The sequence below is a fragment of the Vidua chalybeata genome, chromosome 1, assembly GCF_026979565.1.
Source record: "Vidua chalybeata isolate OUT-0048 chromosome 1, bVidCha1 merged haplotype, whole genome shotgun sequence".
Taxonomy (NCBI): domain Eukaryota; kingdom Metazoa; phylum Chordata; class Aves; order Passeriformes; family Viduidae; genus Vidua; species Vidua chalybeata.
Genome location: NC_071530.1, coordinates 131,594,988 through 131,614,035, shown reverse-complemented (window position 1 = coordinate 131,614,035; position 19,048 = coordinate 131,594,988). Strand labels below are relative to the sequence as shown.

Sequence of the window (19,048 nt, the reverse complement as noted above, 5' to 3'; positions counted from 1 at the left end):
ATTTTCTTGATGTCAAGTGGGGAAGATAATACTGTATGCAGCAAAAATTGTTGTTCATTTTAATGGTCTCAAAATGCAGAAGAAATCAGAAAACATTTTTTCATCAAAACAAAAGAAATCAAACCACTACTGGCTATATTTTAATGATTACAAAGTGTTGTCACTGCCTAACAAAATTAATATTGCAAATGCTAACCTTTATCAGTGTGTTTAAAATAAATTGGTGTTAAGCAAGCATATAGTATAACTATAACACTGACTTTGTACTTGTAAACATCCTTTCGACACAGAGTCCTTCGGGACATACGAAGAATTTACTGAATGAGCTACTTGGAATAAATAAAGAACACTCAACACTGTAACACTTCAGCTGATTAAAAAAAAGTTTTAACTGTTCCCCTAGTTGCCTGGAAATGGCCATTTAAAAAGAATGCTACGGTGGCAATAGCAAACCTTTATTAATTCCTTATTTTTGGATTTTACTGCATGGGGCTTGTTAAAAATGAACTTTCAATCCAACCAGTTCAGGACTGAAAATTTAGTACTTTACAGAGAACCACACAAAATTATGGAAAAAAAAGATGAGTTCTTTTTTTTTTTTTAGTACTCACTCACAGAAACCAGAGAACTCTAGCAATAAAGTTAACTTAAATGACAGTTCCATAAACTAAATGAGAACATGTATTTCTTCCAGATTACCATGCTGAGCTTTAACAAAAATCGCCTTTAATTCACTTGCATGTACCAGCTACATGACTTTATTCAGAAGTTGGAGGTAAAATGTCTAACTTTATTTTTACAATATTCAAAAGGATTTTAAAAGTTTGCAGCTCACTTACATAAGAATTCACTTACAAATAAAGTTTACGTGTTGAATCTCTATTTGGCAGTAAGATGAATTTCCAGAAAACTTGCTGACTACAGGTGCATTTGCAAAATTATGTGTTACAATTACTCTAAAAGTGCTTTTCTTTTCAAATTGTCTGTTTAAGGGCACCAGCACCTACCTTGCCATAAATTGTTTTGTTTGAGTACCAAGCAAGTAAAAGTAACTTGAACTCTATGAGCTCAGAGTTGATCAAAAAAAAAAAAAAAAGAAAACTGCTTTATTATACAAAATGCCTTCCCTACCTCCACGGTGTGTTCTGACTATATCCATATGGGGGCAGTAATGTTAAAGAAAATAAAACACCTTAAAGCAGTCACCTTAATGAATTTGTTCACAGACAATTCCTTAAACATTAGGTTCACAATACAATCCGAAAATCTCATCCAGATCCCGAATCTACTTGTTGATGTCTTTAACCACCCATATTATCAATAGTCTGCTACTATTTTTGAATTGCAGTTATTCAATCCACAGCAATCCCTACAGCGCAACAGCGGCCCAAGATAAGCAGCTGATGGGAACTCGTTTGTCCATGATGTTTGAAGACACAAAATGCTTAAACAGTTATTATGGATTCTCACCAGAGTAACACTTCCTGGATTAGACTTTTACCTCAATGTAAATTATTTTATCAGGACAGCTTCCATCCGCCTCCATGGAGCATCTGGAATCTTGGTGGGATAATCTCTGCCTGGACATTCAGAGCAGCAGCTCCTGCCTTGAACTGAAGCTGGCCTGAATCAGGAGCCTTGTCAGACTCACAGATAAATGTCCTTTCAAACTTCTCTCTGTACCTCTCAGGAAGACTTTCCTAAACTAGCTACAAAAGCCCACCATCTTCAGTGCCTCTGCAAAAAGCCAGCTCTTTCCCAACCTTTACACAAAACTAGATTAAATCACCACCAATTATTCAATGGCTTCCTGAATATACTGGTAATTTACAGGGAAGAAGTCATTTAGTGTTAGGTGAAAGGCTATAGGAACACAGCAAACAGCTCCATAATTTATTAGAAGAGAGGGAGCAGGAACGAGCTATGGAAGCATAGATGTTTACAATGTTCCATGGAAAATCGCCTTAAAAAAACCAAAACCCAGAAAATATGCCAAACATACAGTGATCATTACCCTATTCCCCTCAATAAAACTTCCCATTACAGTCCCCCAAAGAGCCTTCTGACTTTCCCAACACAACAGCTTTCAATCTTCTGCGGTAAAAGGGTTGGGGGTGCACCTGTGTGAGCACAGGCCCTCTCCAAAGCAGCAGCTTTCATACCACTCACAAGTTTGAAAATCCAGAAGTTAACACAAGTTGCAATGCACTGTAATGTCACAGAGCAGTCAAAAGAAACAAACACAAAGTTTCTTTTGTGTTGAAGATTCAACAACAACTAACAGAAAAAACAATAACAGAAAAAAAATCAGAAATTAAGCTAATCATATCAACAGAACTCAAAACCACTGTTACAGCTACTTGGAGATGGAGATTACATAACCAGGTGATAAAATGATAGCAATGATATTTAGTTGCCTTCAAATGCAATCATCCAAGGCGGTGCAACATTTTGAGTCTATTCAACAAGAACCATATGATTTCCACGAACCCCAACATATCTAAACACCATCATTTAAGGTGCAAAGGTTATGGCATTTGCATCTAATTCTGCAAAACTGACTGGAAGCCTCCTTGCCTTCAACTGTGCCTACAGATTTCAGGATGAAAACAGCCATTCCCATGACTCTTCAATGAAGGCAAACCTATTTTTCCCTCACTCTGAACTTCCCAAGGCCAACTTTATCATCTCTTCACAAACTACTCCATCCTCTCATGCAGCTCATTCAGCCACTATTCATAAACATCTCACAAACATTTATTCACAGATTTTACTTCTGTTGATTCTCACAAAATTAATAGGGCAGAAGGAAACAGGAAAGTAACTGAAAAGAAGAATACTTTGAGCTGTAAAATAAAAAATAAAAGTTTGAGTTAAAGGATGATTCTGTGAAATAAAATCACAGTTATTTGAAAATATTAATTTCATATCAGGACTCAAAATCCCAAACACCACTGAAGTCCTAACTACACTGGGAAACATACAGACATATTCTGCAAAGCAATACAGTAGTTGATACAAATCTGGAGCAATTGCAGAAAACAATTTGGTATCAGCAAGATGTGTCTGCTTAGCTCCCACCAACTTTGAAAATTAGAATAATTTACTTCCCTGTAATAGAATTCAGAAGCCAAAGTCTGAAACTCAGATTTGAAAAATTCTAATGAGGTCTGCAAAATGACATGCAGTACCACGACTTCTTACATGTAATTCAATCCCCATAGAAAGTTAATTCATATTTGATGATAGTGATAGCTTATATTTGCTTTTTTTTTTTAAGGCCTTATCAGAATGTCTATGATCTTCTGTAATACGTTAAAAGGAAAATAAGCAGAAAATTACATAGTTTCTTACTCTACTTCAGAAATAACTACAACTGGCCATGTTATCCAATGACTGTAATGCATAACCCTTTCAAAAGTTAGAAGGAATGAAAATGGCTAACAGGATGAGAGAAGGCTTTGAACATTACTGTAAAAATATAGGAGCCAGCTAGTCATTTTAAAGCTTCAATAGCCCAGTGTCACTTCTAGAATAACTGGTCAAACAACATGACTTCTGGTTTTTAAAGCAGCAGCAAAGTTTCAAAGGTCTGTTAGTTTTGAGGGAAGCAGGGGCTGTTTTAGGACTAAAGAGACCCTTACTTAGGAGAGCATGACGGCCTTGAAGTAGTTTTCTGGGGTAAGGAAAGCCTTATTATCTGTGTCTGATCATTAGCTCATGGAACAGACACTTTCCTATACAAAGGGCAGGAAAGGGTCAGAGCCACAGAGCATGTCTAGTGATTATGTTGATAGCTATCATGCCAGCTGACAGCTGGGGGAATTGTGGGGTGCATTACACATGAAGCTGACTTTATGGCTGCAAAGATATCAGCTTTCTTCATAATTTGGAACTAACAGGGAGTTTCCTCCTAAGGCAGATGGATTTTTCTGGCCATTTGAGAAAGATCTTGGTTGTTAATGGTAAGAACCTTTACAAAGCGAGAGAATGCTAACAACTGTCTTAATTGCACTTCTGACCAGAATACCCACAGAGATCTAGACTACAGAGCTACTGTATCAGATAAATTTTTTCCCCAGACATTTGTTTGTCCTATTCAATCAGGATTTCTCAGATAAACATTTAGGATTTGACTAGCAATTCTAATTCTACTTATGAAAAGACATGCTGAAAGGTTTTGGTTTTGAAAAGCAAGCATGACACATCCCTGGTGCACAAGTTCATCCTGAAAGAAAGAAATCTCAATATATATTAATCCATGTGTGTGTATGAGGTTCATGGTAAAACCTCAGGGGCACTACATTCTCCACCTAAATCAAGAAGATATTGTGTTCTCCTTAAGTAACAGAGCAATGTAAAACTAGTTTCCACGTACTGTTCTTGTGTTTCTGTTAGAAGCTGTTGCCAGGACTAAGAAAGAAAAAGAAAAAAGAAAAATGGAAAGAAAAAAACAAGGTAAAAATAAAATACTTCAGCACATTTACTTTTTAAGTCATTGAATCTAGTTTCCCAACTACAAGAAACTAGCAGCACACATTATCCATTTTTCCCTACTGGGTTGAAAAGCTTGCTGTTACCTCAATGACAGCATAATCAGAGTTTAACAACAATTGTAAGCACACTGCAGGAAATAAATCAATCCTGAACTCCACAGGCTGTAAATCAGGCTATTATAAAATTTACAGCCTAAACTGAGTGGAACATAGCATGATTTTTTTTTGCCCCGATCCTTGTCAGACTTTCCTATTTATTTTAGAAGAGCTAGGATGAAACTCTTTAATTTTGCTAATTATCCAATCAGGTCACATATGCATTTAAGTCAGTTTAAGACTGGTCTGGTCATTGACAGTAGATTTAACCAACCCATGTGCTAACAACCACAGCACCTATAATATTCAGAGTAATGAGAGCATCACCTTTTCACTGATGACTAATGATATCAGCTAAGCCCAACAATAAAGCTATGGTATTAGCTACTGACCTGACTAGTCTCTTCAAAGGAAATATCCAATATAAAGTCCAAGATAGAGAGAAAACAACATTTGTTTATACATACTTATATACATGCATACATATGGGCATATATGTACTTGGTCAAACTTTTTGTCTCCCCTACTTCTTCATAATCCCCCATTAAATCAGTCTAGTATCCACCTGTTTTCTATTACATAATTAAACAATTACATATATCCCAAAAGACACGGAAACATTTCACTTGCATCAAACTACCAGTTCAGATTGCATTACCTTTTATCTGTTGAGTGGAGCTCTCTGTAAAGCAGAGCCTTTACAGGCTTCAGTTTTACAGATGAAATCCATTACATCACATAATTATGTATCATATAATTTATTCATTTAGGCTTGATCTTCTTTTTGGGCACCCCAGATTGCTTTATTTTTAAAATTTTTTTGCAGTCAGGGTGGCTATCATCTTAGGTATTAAGCAGCTGTGAAACACTACTCCTGCCTCTTCAAATACCACATACGGACAAGAGGCTTTCCTGCCTTAGCAAGAGGAACACATGCATACACTCTATGTATACATTATCTACATCTTCACACACAGATACGGGCTTCTTAGTAGCAACCTTTAATTTCTTTCCAAGATTTCAGTTCAGTAGCAAAAACCAAACCTTTCTTATAATGTGAAGTTTGAAACACAACGGTTACATGGAACAAGTCCATTAGTACTCAGCAGAAAACACAGGTTTCCTGCTGGCTAGGCTTTACTCTCAATCTGCCAGGAGTTACTTGAAAATATATATGAGGAGAAGAAACCAGCCCTGTTTGCTGACCTCTCCTCACTACACAAATAGCAAGCCTGACTGGGTGATATAACAAACCCTTTTCCAGTTCTTGCTTCTGTGATAGCTGAGGCTCACAAAAGGAGAGTCTTTGAGGAGGAGTTTCAATGGAGATGAGAAAATGCAATGCACAGTGATGATATAAGAAGAATAAAGAAATGGTTGAAAACAAAAGACACTTAGGAGATTGGCCAGTTTTTGCCACTTCAAAGAAAACTATCTGTTTTTGCCATTTGAACATCTTCTTGGCAGCCGATAAAACAAAATACATCTTTTAAATACTATTACTATCAAAAAATATTCACTAGTTGCAATCTCATAAAATACTTGTTGACTGAAAAACATGTACAGTTTTATACATATAGAGAATTAATAATCCTTGAGTTTTCCATTATCACAATGAATTAACTTTCAGAGCAATTCAGCAAAATAATAGATGGCAAGTTTAAAATCCTTTTGCAGGTAGTAACAGTGCTTTCCAATAATACTATTATAATTAAGAATCTGTTTTCATTGCTACTAAAGACAAAGCAGGGTGAAATTTTATACTTCCAGCAAATTAAAATTTTACAGGAAGTTATATTCAGCATCTGCATTCTTTTCCAATAAAAGCTGAGGTCAGAGAAAGTAGCCTACTGCATTAATGTAATCAGGTTTTGCATATTTTACTATAAATCAAATAAACAAAATAATATAAGTAATTATAACCTAAATGTACCTAAGTCTATGGGACCTGATGAGATGCATCCCAGAGTCTTGAGGGAACTGGCTGACGTAGCTGCCAAGCCACTCTCATGATATTCAAGAAGTCATGGCAGTCAGGTGAAGTCCCAGTTGACCAGAAAAAGGGAAACATTGTACTCATCTTTAGGAGGGGTAGAAAGGAGGACCCCCTGGGAACTACTGACCTGTCAAACTCGCCTTCATGCCTGGGAAGGTAATGGGACAGATGCTCCCAGAAGCTGTGCTAAGGCACATGGAGAACAGGGAGGTGATTTAGGACACCCAGCATGGCTGCACCAAGGGCAAGTCCTGCCAGACCAACTTAGTGGTCTTCTACGATGGAGCGAATACATCAATGGACATGGGAAGGGCAACAGGTGTCATTTATCTGGACTTCTGACATCCTGCTCTCTAAACGAGAGAGAGAAGGAGATGGTGAATGAACTATTAGATGGGTAAGAAGATGGATTGACAGTTGCATCGAGAGGGAAGTGGTGAATGGCTCTGAGTCTCAGTGGATATCAGTGTAAGTGGCGTTGGGACCAGTGTTGTTCATTATCTTCATTAATGATGTAGACAAAGGGAAACACCCAGCAAACACCAAGCTGAGTGGTGCTGCTGACACACTTGAAGAACAGGATCCAATCAGAGGGAGACCTGGACAAGCTTGTGAAGTGGGTCCATGAGGTTTAATAAGACCTGGTTCTGCACCTGGGTCAGGGCAACCCCCAGTCTCAGGCTGGGGATAAACAGATTAGAGCAGCCCTGCCAAAAAGGACTTGGGGGTGCTGGTGAGTGGACATGACCCAGCAATGGTCACTCACAGCCCAGAAAGCCACACGTGTCCTGGGCTGCATCCAGAGCAGCGTGGGCAGCAGGGGAGGGAGGGGATTCTGCCCCTCTGCTCTGGTGAGAGCCCACCTGTAACATTGCATCCTGCTCTGGGGTCCCCAGCACAGGACGGACCTGGACCTGTTGGAACGAGTCCAGAGTAGGGACACCAAGTTGATTAGAGGGATGAAGCACTTCTCACATGAGGAAATGATGAGAGAATTGGGTTTCTTCAGCCTGTAGAAGAGAAGGCTTTGAGGTGACCTAATTCTAACCTTCCAGTTCCTGAAGGAAGCCTACAAGAAACATGTAGTAGCACATTTTACAAGAGCATGTAGCAAGAGGATAAGGGGAAATGGATTGAAATAAACAAGAGTAGGTTCAGACTAGGTATAAAACGGGAATTCTTTGCTCCGAGTGTTACCCAGAGAAGCTGTAGATGGCTCATCCCTGGAAGCATTCAAGACCAGGCTGGATGGGGCTCTGAGCAACTTGGTCTAGTGGAAGGTGTCTCTGCCCATGGCAGGGGGCTTGGAATGAGATGATCTCTAACGTCCCTTCCAACTCAAACCATTCTATGATTGTCATTTTCCAGTACTGCAAAAACATTGAAAGGAGCCTGTCCTACAGTCAACATTTCTAGTACAGTAATTTCACCAGTGGATTCCCAACCAGCTAAATACAACATCCTTTTTCTCCCCTTTTCCAAAAAAAGGGTATTTCAATTCATAAAACATTTCTCCTTCTGACAGTAAGACTGTTCCTAGAGAACTTCATTTATTTTTAGATCATTCTCTTTTCCATGTACTTCTTTACCACACACTTAGAATTCTCTCCATCACAATCCGGCAAGGGCACAAGCAGCCTAAAGTAATAAACTGTTCAAATTAACCAACTAAACAACACCTGAGGAGACCTCTCAAGACAATAATGTCTAATGTTGGGCTCAGGAGGATGCGATTACTTTCTAATTTTGGCAAATTAGGACAAACTTCTCACTCTATCCAAAACTCACTCTCCTGTCACCAATTTAAAGCACTGCCCCAACCCTGCTATTGCTACCACTGCAGCTACTGAGTGCACTCCTCCGCACTGCAACGAAAAACCAAGTACCTCCTCCTTGCCAGACCTCACAGAAGAAGAAACAAATAAATAAGGAGTGGAGAAAGCAAAGCTTGATAACAAAGGTGTTAACAAAGGACATAGCTGTCAAGGAGCTGTGCCACAGACAAATCTACAAATTAGCAGCATACCCAATGAAACTTTAGTGACAGTTCTAAAGCCCTAGTGCCTGTTCTTTATCAGGTGAAGACAGATCAAAGTCTTTGACATTTTAAGGAAGTAGAATTAGTCTGATGTGGGTTATCAAATGAATAACCAGAAAGAGCAAACCAACCAGCAGCTAGCTGACCTTTTCAGCAGCAGCCACATAGTATTAAGAGTGATAACAGCTTCACAGAACCCAAGTATTTCTACTTAGTAAATACTTGAATTATGGGACTGTGGTAGAGAAGTACTCTCTATCTTAGGAAACATTTAGGATTTTTCCAATAAATAAATAGGAAAATGAACCTACAGATCAGTGCATTAGGTCTAAGCCTTAACTTAAATTCTCTGTCAAACATGAGGTATGTGAGAAGAGTCCCTGAATTCTAACGATCTAAAAAAGGATTGTTTCAGTTCTAGTTTCCTGCATCTTTTCCTTTGCAGCTACCTAAAACAAAACAAGCAAAAATAAACGAAAAATTTGAAAGACATTTCATGGAATCCCTGCTTCACAGAAAGAATAAAGAAAAGCAGCTGAGCAATTTTTTAAATCCACATTTTAACATAAATATCTATGGAAAAATGATAATTTTGCTCCTATGATACCACAGTCACAGTTCATATGATTAAATAACAAATGCCTTCTAGACACTCATGCTCTTTTAAACAAAACATTGGAGCAGATCTGTATAAATAATCTAAATATATAAAGTTCTTCAAATGTTAGTCACAACATGAAATATTTGTCACAACTTTATTCTAACTCCCCAAGTTAGAATAAAGAAGATTCAGATGATTAATTTTCAGTGTTTGTTTCCTACATTTCAGAGCTAATATAATTTGACAGTTTCTGCAAGTTTCTTGCTAGCCCAAACTCTTTCTAAGATCTTCTAGCACATTTATTTTCTTTTTAAAAGGTATATGTGATATCCATCAGGTAAAAATATCGTGATCATTTGGCTTAAAGGGGCAGAAGGGGACAACACAGAAAAAGAAAAAATAGAAAAAGATAAAATACTGAAAACATTCATTTTATGAGGTTTCTGGCATCACATGCAGAAAAATCTGTCTTTTGTTGGGCTAACCATCCAACCCCTACTATCATTAGACTTCCTATGCTCTGTTCTAACCCCAAATCCTACTCGGTTCATGACCTTTTCAGCAAACAAATATAAGTTTTACTAGTGTTGGCACAAAATAACCCTGTTGAAAAGTTTAAAAATATTAAATAAGGGTTCTTGCTATGAAGAGCTGAAGAACCAATATTTAGTTTCTAGGAAAATAATTAATTCCTGAGTCTTGGAGTGCATATGTAGGGGCCCTCTGGGTCTTCTCCAAGTCCTAGTGCTCAGGAGAGTGTGTGAGCTCTAAGACTTCTAAAAGCTTCCCACGACTTTGTTGAGGATCAAACACACATGCTGATGCCAATGGAGACTGTGAATCAGGAACCCTAAACTTGACAGAGTGGAGGCATTGTAACACTGCTTAAGAATCAAGTTATATGTATTTTTTTTGAATTTTTTTTTCAAATGGAACAGACTTATAAGCTGCTCTTTTCCCAAATGATGCAACCTATGCTCTTTTCACAAATGATGCAAGTCACCTATTAAATTTCATGTGAGTGAAACTTTTACCTAAAATCACTGAAGATTTACCAAAGTGGATTTATTAGTAAATACTACACTTAGAACTGAACTAAATGTGACCATTCCATATTTCAATGACTGAGAATTCATTTATATTTAAAATATACAAGTATGAAAAAGAAAGTTAACTAAGGAAAAACTGAATAACCATAAGAATACTCTCATTTTTAGCTTGTGATTCTAAGACCTGGCTGTGCAATACTTGGAGTTGGCACTACACACTCTTAATTTCCAAAACTATAATGCTCTTACAAAATTGTCAGCAAATGTTGTCCTGTTAAAATGGCTTTTCCTTTTTTTTGGTGGAGGAAATAACAAAAACTAAACTACTTTGGCCTAATGAGCACCTAGTCAATAAACTTTCTGTGCTCCAAGAAGCAATATTGGTTGCATTCCATCAAAGAATAACACAGCCTCAGAGGGTTCCTGCAGGCTGTTTCTCTCGAACCACTGCCACCAACTCATCTTGTCTGGCTTTCAGCCAACTTCTCATCCAAATTCTGTATTTCCATTAGGCACTGACAAAGGCACTTATCAAAGGAGACACATGCAGCTGAGTGCCATCACTGCAATGCAATCACCATGAACCAATACACAACATATTCAACAGATGGTTAAAATTGAAATATTTCAAGCCTCCATTTAAAAAACATCTTTTAACTTTTGCTATCAAACAGGATAAAAAAGTCCCATCCTTTTGAAGTAATCCAAATGACCAGAGACAAGCATTGTGCATCCTATTGAGAGGGCAACTGAACGCCTACAGGAGTGGGGCCAGTTGAATTTCAGTCTTCACTACATACCTTGCTTCTATTTACGGTCCAAGACAATCATCGGCATTAAGTTGCATATCACTCTTTTAAAGTTTTTTCTTCATAGCAAGTACTACAAAATTCTATAGATCAAGAAGTTAGCAAAAAACTCTGAGGAACAGTAGTAATGGCTCAATATTTGCTAACTCACCAGATAGGATTTCTACCACAGAAATATTTAATATCATGTATTAAGTGAGAGACAGCAATGAATCAAGATCCATCTACTTAATTAATTAATTCTACTGAAAAGTACGTGGTAGAACTTCCCTGAATTAGACTTCAAATATGGCTGCACTTGAACATAACTTCTGAAAAAGCCCCATTTGGTTTTATCACTACCAGTATTGGAAAATACATTGATCACCCTTCATAAATTGTTCTGATAATTACAACACACACCTCTTGAGTTTGAATTGTTCTGTAAGTACCGTTCAATCTCATTTGATTCTGGAAAGCTTCAAAAACCTGTTCCTTTGTCAATATACACAGTTTACAAAGCTATCTCTTAACCACCTTTTTTAAGAATAAGCTAAGACACTTCATTATTTAAAACAGGTAAATTACACAAGCCCGTATAAATCATTACAACATGATATTTATTGTGCTACTGTTCATTCTAACAACATTTGACTGATAGAGGTAAGCATTTCACATTCCACTTTCTCTCATGACCATTTTTACTGTACTCCATACATACATTCCATAGTTTATCTATAACTTGTATTAATCAGCAATGCTAGTACTACAAAGACTATACTGTTTCTCTTTCACCCCTTCTACTTCTTTAGCCCCTATTCCCAGAAAAACCCAACACCTGTATTTCTTCCAGTGCTACAAAATTGTTGTCTCAAAACTTGGTAAAAACTGAGTGTAATAATCCAGCTTGATCCACCCCCATTCCTTCATTTAGCTTAGATGCAAATGTGTGAACGCATATGCCAGCAAATAGGCAAATTTGAGTTTGATCAGGTTTTGTCCGCTATCAAACAGTTAAGATTATCTACTTCTAAAATTACCTAGTAAGCAGTTTTCACAGTGCTTAGTTTATCATATCCCCCACTGTCAATGTTTAGCAGACATTTCTATTCCCTCAAACTGGAGCAGTAGTTGTTCCCAAAACAATCTGCATCCATTCTCTGCAGTATCACTACTTGTTATTCTGCATTGTGAAGTCTTATGCAACTGGCCTGTTTGTATTAAAGTAAAAAATACAAAAATTGTCTTGTGGGAAAAAAAGTACACACCTCCTCCCTAAAAAAAAAAGGATGACCTGTTTCAAATTACAGTTACACACTTTTCTTGCTAGTAAATTTACAAGGAAAGGTTAAAGCCCTTCAGGTTAGCCATTCTGAAGCAGCAGAACTGGCACACTGAGTAGTGCGAGGATGAAGTGACCAAGTCACTAAGAAGGGGTGATCTGATCAACATTCTCAGACTGACAATTATAGGTGGGCTTTACTGTAACAAAAATAAATACACTGCCTCACCAGACCTTATCTGGGCTCTCAACCAACGAACATCACTCACACAGAGCAAGAAACAGCTCATCCATAGATGTATCCATTCCCTGGACAACAAATTCAAGATCAGGTTATGCCTGAAAAATATAACTAATTAGCATTACACTTGTATAAAAATTTCAACTACTTGATTCCTCAGAAGTACAAAGTACTGAACACGTTTTCCCCACAAAAGCAATTACAAATTCCAGGAACTGAAATTAGCTCAGTTGCACGTTTCTCGAAGTATACATTTGAAAAGAAAACAGAGATATGGCACAAGCAACCTTCCTTTTAAGAGAAATCTTCTTGATGCAGAACTAAAAAGTACGTCATTCTTAAGAATGTTTTGAAATAGGAATAATTTTTAAAACTGTATTAAAACCACAGGGATGACCCTTAACTTTGTTTCTTTCACCAAGACCAAATTAAAAGAAATTTATGTAGCTTAACTTCTAATTCCTTTCTTACATTCTTACTTCAAAGCCAGATTTCCAGCAGAGATCCAACTGTTGGCTTAAAATAAACAAAAAAATTCCAATGCTTTTATCTTTGCTACTGTCTGCAAGGATCTCCTCCAAACGCCCAACTTTATGCATGTTTGAATCTTACATCCCATCCTGCATTCATTACCTCACCCCATTAACATTCCACGCAGAGAGCCCTTTGCTAGTTTTACGAGGCGAAACCACAGAACATCAGGTTAACAAAGCCCTGCCGAGAACATTCCCCTTACTAAAACTGTTCATCAGGAATCTGTTCACATGGATTTGCAATGACTTATTAGCATTAGAGAACTGGAGGAAAATTAGAAAGGCTGGTAACAAGATTTATCTCTATACCTGTAAATAATACTGACCGCTTTCTTCATCATTATTTCATCATATTGCTTATTAAATGAAATTTAAAACAATTAATATACTATTTTATCTCAGAACTTGTTTGTTTTACTCAGTTGGCTGTAAGGTGGTAAAAGGCTTTATGGCTTGTAGGACACGTGAACTGATGTCTTGTCAACTGTTTTGATTTAAAATTATTATTACATTGGCACTTGTAATTCATTTCATGATGTGGATGGCTCACGTCTCTGGATATTCTCATACTTCACACACATGAAGGGGCAGACTGGATGGGGCTTTGAGCAAACTGGTTTAGTGGAAGGTGGAACTTGATGGTCTCCTATGTCCCTTCCAACCCAAACCATTCTATGAAACTACAATGTAGTAGTTGTGAAACTTATTTATGAATAATATTAATTTTATAAATAAACTATTATTAATGTAGAGATTAACATTAGTGCAAACACGTATATATACCCACAATAACACACAAGTACAACACTCAGCCCTGCCTACAGTGCTTTAATTAAAGTCCTCTTTATTCAAAAGTTTCTTCCTATCTTGCAAAGATACAGGAGTTCTTTGTATCTTTCAACAGGACCATAACAATGTTTGTATTCATTTTAGATGGAAAAAATGTGACATGGATTTATAGCCATAAAACAAATTTCACTCCTCTAACAGGAGTTAAATTAATTAGCCAGTGCTTCACCCAGCTTGCAAAAAGTGAAAAATTAGATGCTCTCTTTATTTTGGTTTTAAGAAAGGATGAAAAAAAAATCAGAAAATTAGATGTCAAATAAAACTTACAATGGAAAAGAAAGCTAAAGAAATAAAACCATATAAGAGAAGGTTTGCACAAGATACAGCTGTTTACTTTTAAATATTTTCTCTATCTACTAAAACAAGGTCATAGGAATATAAGATTTTACTGATACATGATGGAGGGATTTTTAACTCACATAACAGTTAATTACATCTCAGCAAACCCTCCTTCTACCCCTTCTATCTTTAAGTTACCATCACTAGAATAAAACTACTGCTGCAAAAGCATGTAAATAAAAATGTTGGTTTGGGGTAGTTTTGTTGACTTACACTTTATCCAACAAATTTTAAAAATAACACAATGGGAAACCATCTTGAAATTATGACTGCCACAGAAAATTTCAATTCAATGTCTATTTTTATTAACAGAAAATATTTACACACTCATATACATAATTTTACTGTGGATTTAAGGACAAAACCTGCCACTTGGAATGACTTCCAACTAAGATTTTCTACATTTCCAAAGGCCATTTAAGCTTAGGAACACAGCAATTCTAATGCTGAATTAGCTGGTTTCATATTGTACCATTTCTCATGAACAGAAGCACAGTGAAGGTGGCTCAAGCAAGAATTATTTACCTGAGTGCTTCCAATTTAAATCTCATTGCAAACCCTACCAGTGACACCAAATATCCCCCATTCAAAAAATCTTATTTATATGTGACACTACACAACTCTATAGTAACTCAAAATCTCTATTTAGTAGCAACACATTACTAAGCTGCTAATTTTACTTTTGTCCTAAAATGCCAAAAAAAAAAATAAATTGTTAAGGTCAGAAGTAAATAAGAAATGCCATTTTTATAGGGACATTACTGATACAGCGGGAACTTAGAGTAGGACCATCTCCAGTAGGCAGCCAACTGCATTAAGAAATCACTACCAAATATATCCAAGGTCTGCAACACAACTTGTTCGACCTCCAGAAAAAGGCCATCTCTTTCAGGCAATTGCTTGTTGTTGGTCCCTTGGGTGGTCCAGGACCTGGGTGGTCCAGTGAGTTCAGCTTGGACAGCTTATTTCAGTTTTTATTGTATTTAACTGTCTCACATCACATTTTATTCTTCTGGAGATAGAACTCAAACTTTACTAAAACAAGAAACAGTCTCTTATTTAAATCTTGCTTCCTGAACATTAATATGAGTCTTATGGGAAAATTGTATCACAAAACCAAACCAAACAAACAACAAGCTCTTACACTACATCATTCCAAAATGAGATGAAGGACCCTAAGGACCCTAAACAATCCTGAACACAACATCTGCACAGTAGTTTGAAATCTTTAAACATTAAGGCTATTATTCATGCTCTCACACCACAATTTCAAACATATCCACCTGACAGAACTGCTGTGAGCATCATTTTTTTTCTTCTAAGTGTGGGACGTAAGAAGGAAGAGAGCGAGTCAGTGCAAGCGAGGTTGATACTTCCACAGTTGCCTACATTGCTTCTGGCACCTGGCTGAGCTCTGCTTTGATAGTCACCCTGCACTTGACAGGCAATCTGCTCCAGTGTGGACTTGTTTGAACAATGATGGCACCACGAAGCATATCTGTTAAAACTGATTCTTAAGATTGTTGCTATCCAGAAAACAAAAGTGGACCAGGTACCAAACCCTCACATTTACCCCACAAACAGAGAATGACAGCACTGCAGCTGGATGCAGCCCCCAACAACACTGTTGCTTTTCAGTATTTCCCAATTGAGAATTGCTGCCCAATTGCTTTTGCTTGGCCCTATTACAAATTCAGTTTTATCCTTTGTTTTTCTATCACACCAGTGGTCACATTTTTTCCCTTTCCATTTTATTCAATATTTATATTTGACCTGAAGAAATAAAGATAATTTAATTATCTTCATTATCAAAATTCATAAAACTTTTCAGTAGACATTTCAATTGTTTCACACAATGATGTAAGCATTCATTGTAGTCTAAGTAGATTCAAATTCAAAGAATATTCCACAAAGAATAACATTAATTTTGCAGACTTAAGGCAGACACTGAAAAGCACTAGAAATCCAGTAACTGGAAATAATAAACAATAAGTAACCAAATAAAATGAAAATAACTCAAAGAACAGATACTCATTAAAAAAAAAAAAACCTCAAATAATTTTGATCTAATAAGAAATTTCAATTTGAATGGGAGGGGAGCAGTAAGCAACATTGCTATATTTTTTTCTAATATCAAAAATATGTTCTGAATTTTCAAATGTACTTCCCCCTCTTTTTTTTTTTAAACAGAGATGATTATATCAAAAGGATTATTTACACAGTGCAGAAAACTTATTATTAATGAAGGTCAAAAAGTTATGAAAGATTCAAGAAACACACCAGCAAAGGCTTGAACTACTATTATTATCTCCCAAGCTGCCTTCAGGAGGATTTAGCAGTAATGCTGCTGAACAAGTTTTTCATCAGTTTCAGATTGAGTCCATTTAACACTGTATATTATAAAAACCTACTCCATGCTTTTCATTTATTCTTATCTTATTATTAATGTGTTAGATGTTATACCTTGCCTCAATTCATTACATTCCCCGGGAAGAGGAACTATTACTGTCAATAGATGATTCTTGAGGGAAGTATTGGACTACAGGTTTAAAAATAACCACTGTCCCATTTTCTACTGAATTCAATTCTCTACTTTTTGGAGAAAAAATCCAAGTTCACAGTTTTGAAATTTAGACAATATACTTGCTTTATCTGAACAATTTAATATTTAAAATATAATTTTAATATTTCAAATGCTTAAAATTAATAAATATGCTTATTTAATAAACTAATTCCTTCCTATCAGCATTAACACTGGTAAATTATGCAGTACCCAGAAGTTACCACATCAGCCCAGAAAAGACAATGAGCAAGTCCAAGACAGACATTGACTTGGGAGATTCTGTCTTTTCCTCTCCCAAGATCACAGTCTGTGACATCTGAAGAGGGGAAAACCACCCCTAGAAAAAAGCCTGTGTTTGTCTAATTTAAACGTATTTAAATAGTTTTAGCAGGAAAAAGCAATCTGTATTCTGAAAAGCAAAGAAGCACCAAAAGACAAAAATCCTTCGTTGACCCAAGGACAAGCTTCAAATACCTCCTGTGAAATCTCATTGCAGGACTGAAACCGCATCTGAAGCAGCAAGGGGAAAAAACCCAAAAATCTTTAAATACACCTATGTCTTAAGGAATAAACATATTTTAAAACCTTCAGTTGCAGAATTCTGCTGTGCTATTGACTTTCATATGGAAAATGTATGAGCAGCATATGTAAAACTGCTCAAATCATTTTGCAGTTAAACAAACAAGCACATGCCTAGAGGGGACAGAAGAAAGTAACTGGTCTCCTGATGATGAATAGCATTAACTTGCTCTGGCTTGCCAAGTCAGTGAGCGGTGTGAATTTAATGGCAATTAGCCCAGATCAAAGTTGAAGTACCATGAACAAAGTAGGTAAAACTGACAATATCAAAGCAAGGAAGCATATCATGTGTGAGTGAAAAAAAAAATTACTTAGATTTATTTATAATGTTTGCAGCTGTTAATGAAAAAGGACAGAGCTTTACAAAATGTTTGTTTTCAAAACAGTATTACTGATTAAGCAGATTTCCAGGAGACTGCTTTCATGGGTAAATTGGCCAAAAAACTGACAGCAAAGAAAAATATTCTGTAATAGTTTCTATTGTGGACACACTGAACAGAATGGCATTTTCTCAAGAAATTAAACTGTGAGTCAAAGTCAAGCATTCTCCCCCCTACCTGGCAAACAATTTATCAGCCACTGAATGCAACAGAAAAAGTTCATAGGTATCAGAAAGAGGCAGAAAAGGAGATGATTCGAGTATTTTACGTGCAGTAGGCTTTATGAATTATTAGTAATAGGAAAAATATTCATGTCATTAAGTCTGCACATCTTAATTAAGAGTGACATTTAAAAAAATTATAAATTTAAAATTTGCATGAATTATCTGGAAAGAATAGCTTTAGAGTTTTATTTTAAGTTTAAGGAGACCTCCACTTCCACATAATATTAGTAGGATTTAAATTAATATTTCAAATATTAGATGTTTACAAGACCTACAGCATGCTCACTAATACCTAACTACTATCACTACAACATTCCAGTCTTAGAATAATAACTTCCAACTAAAAGTCTGAAAATATTCTTACAGCATCTCCCATAGCATTTCACATGGATGGTAACATATATTTTTGCAGATGAAATTATACACAGAGAAGTTAAATAATTAGCCAAAAGCAGCAAGTTAATAGAAGAAATCAGAATTAACAGAAGATCACTTCTTTCTGTTGTAATCACTATCCTACTCTTATAATATAGGTAAAATAATAAACAAAAAAATCAAGTTGCAATCTGTTTGAATTAACTGTATTGAAGCTAGGCACAGAAAAATGGTCCAGTATAATAAACAGCAATATATTTTTGACCATAAGCTGAAGGGTGAAGACCCAGCAGTAGTTTAGCAATTAGTCAGTGATGTTTATGAGAGATTTCCTTGAGCGAGGACTAAGTTTCTCAAAAGATCAAAGATAATCGGTGTTACACTCTGCCCTAAGCAGACCCAGATTCACACTTTCCATTACTTATTTACATTGATCTTATGACTATTTTTATAGATCCATCAGAATAAGTGTGCTTTTACTCTTTTACTAATATTTGTTTAATTAAGTTAATTAATTACAGGTTAACTGAAATGTCGTACAAAAGACCTCACACAGCTTTCAAAGTGTACTGAGAATCCTAATCCTTTTTTTTTTCTTTTTTACTAGCAGTGAGGATGA

At 36.3% G+C, this 19,048-nt stretch overlaps 1 protein-coding gene across 4 annotated transcripts in view; it reads right to left on the bottom strand.

Annotated features, from left to right (window-relative positions):
• Positions 1-19,048, bottom strand: part of VPS13B (vacuolar protein sorting 13 homolog B) — a 429,986-nt gene that overhangs the window by 255,054 nt on the left and 155,884 nt on the right. The gene's annotated exons all lie outside the window — the stretch shown is intronic.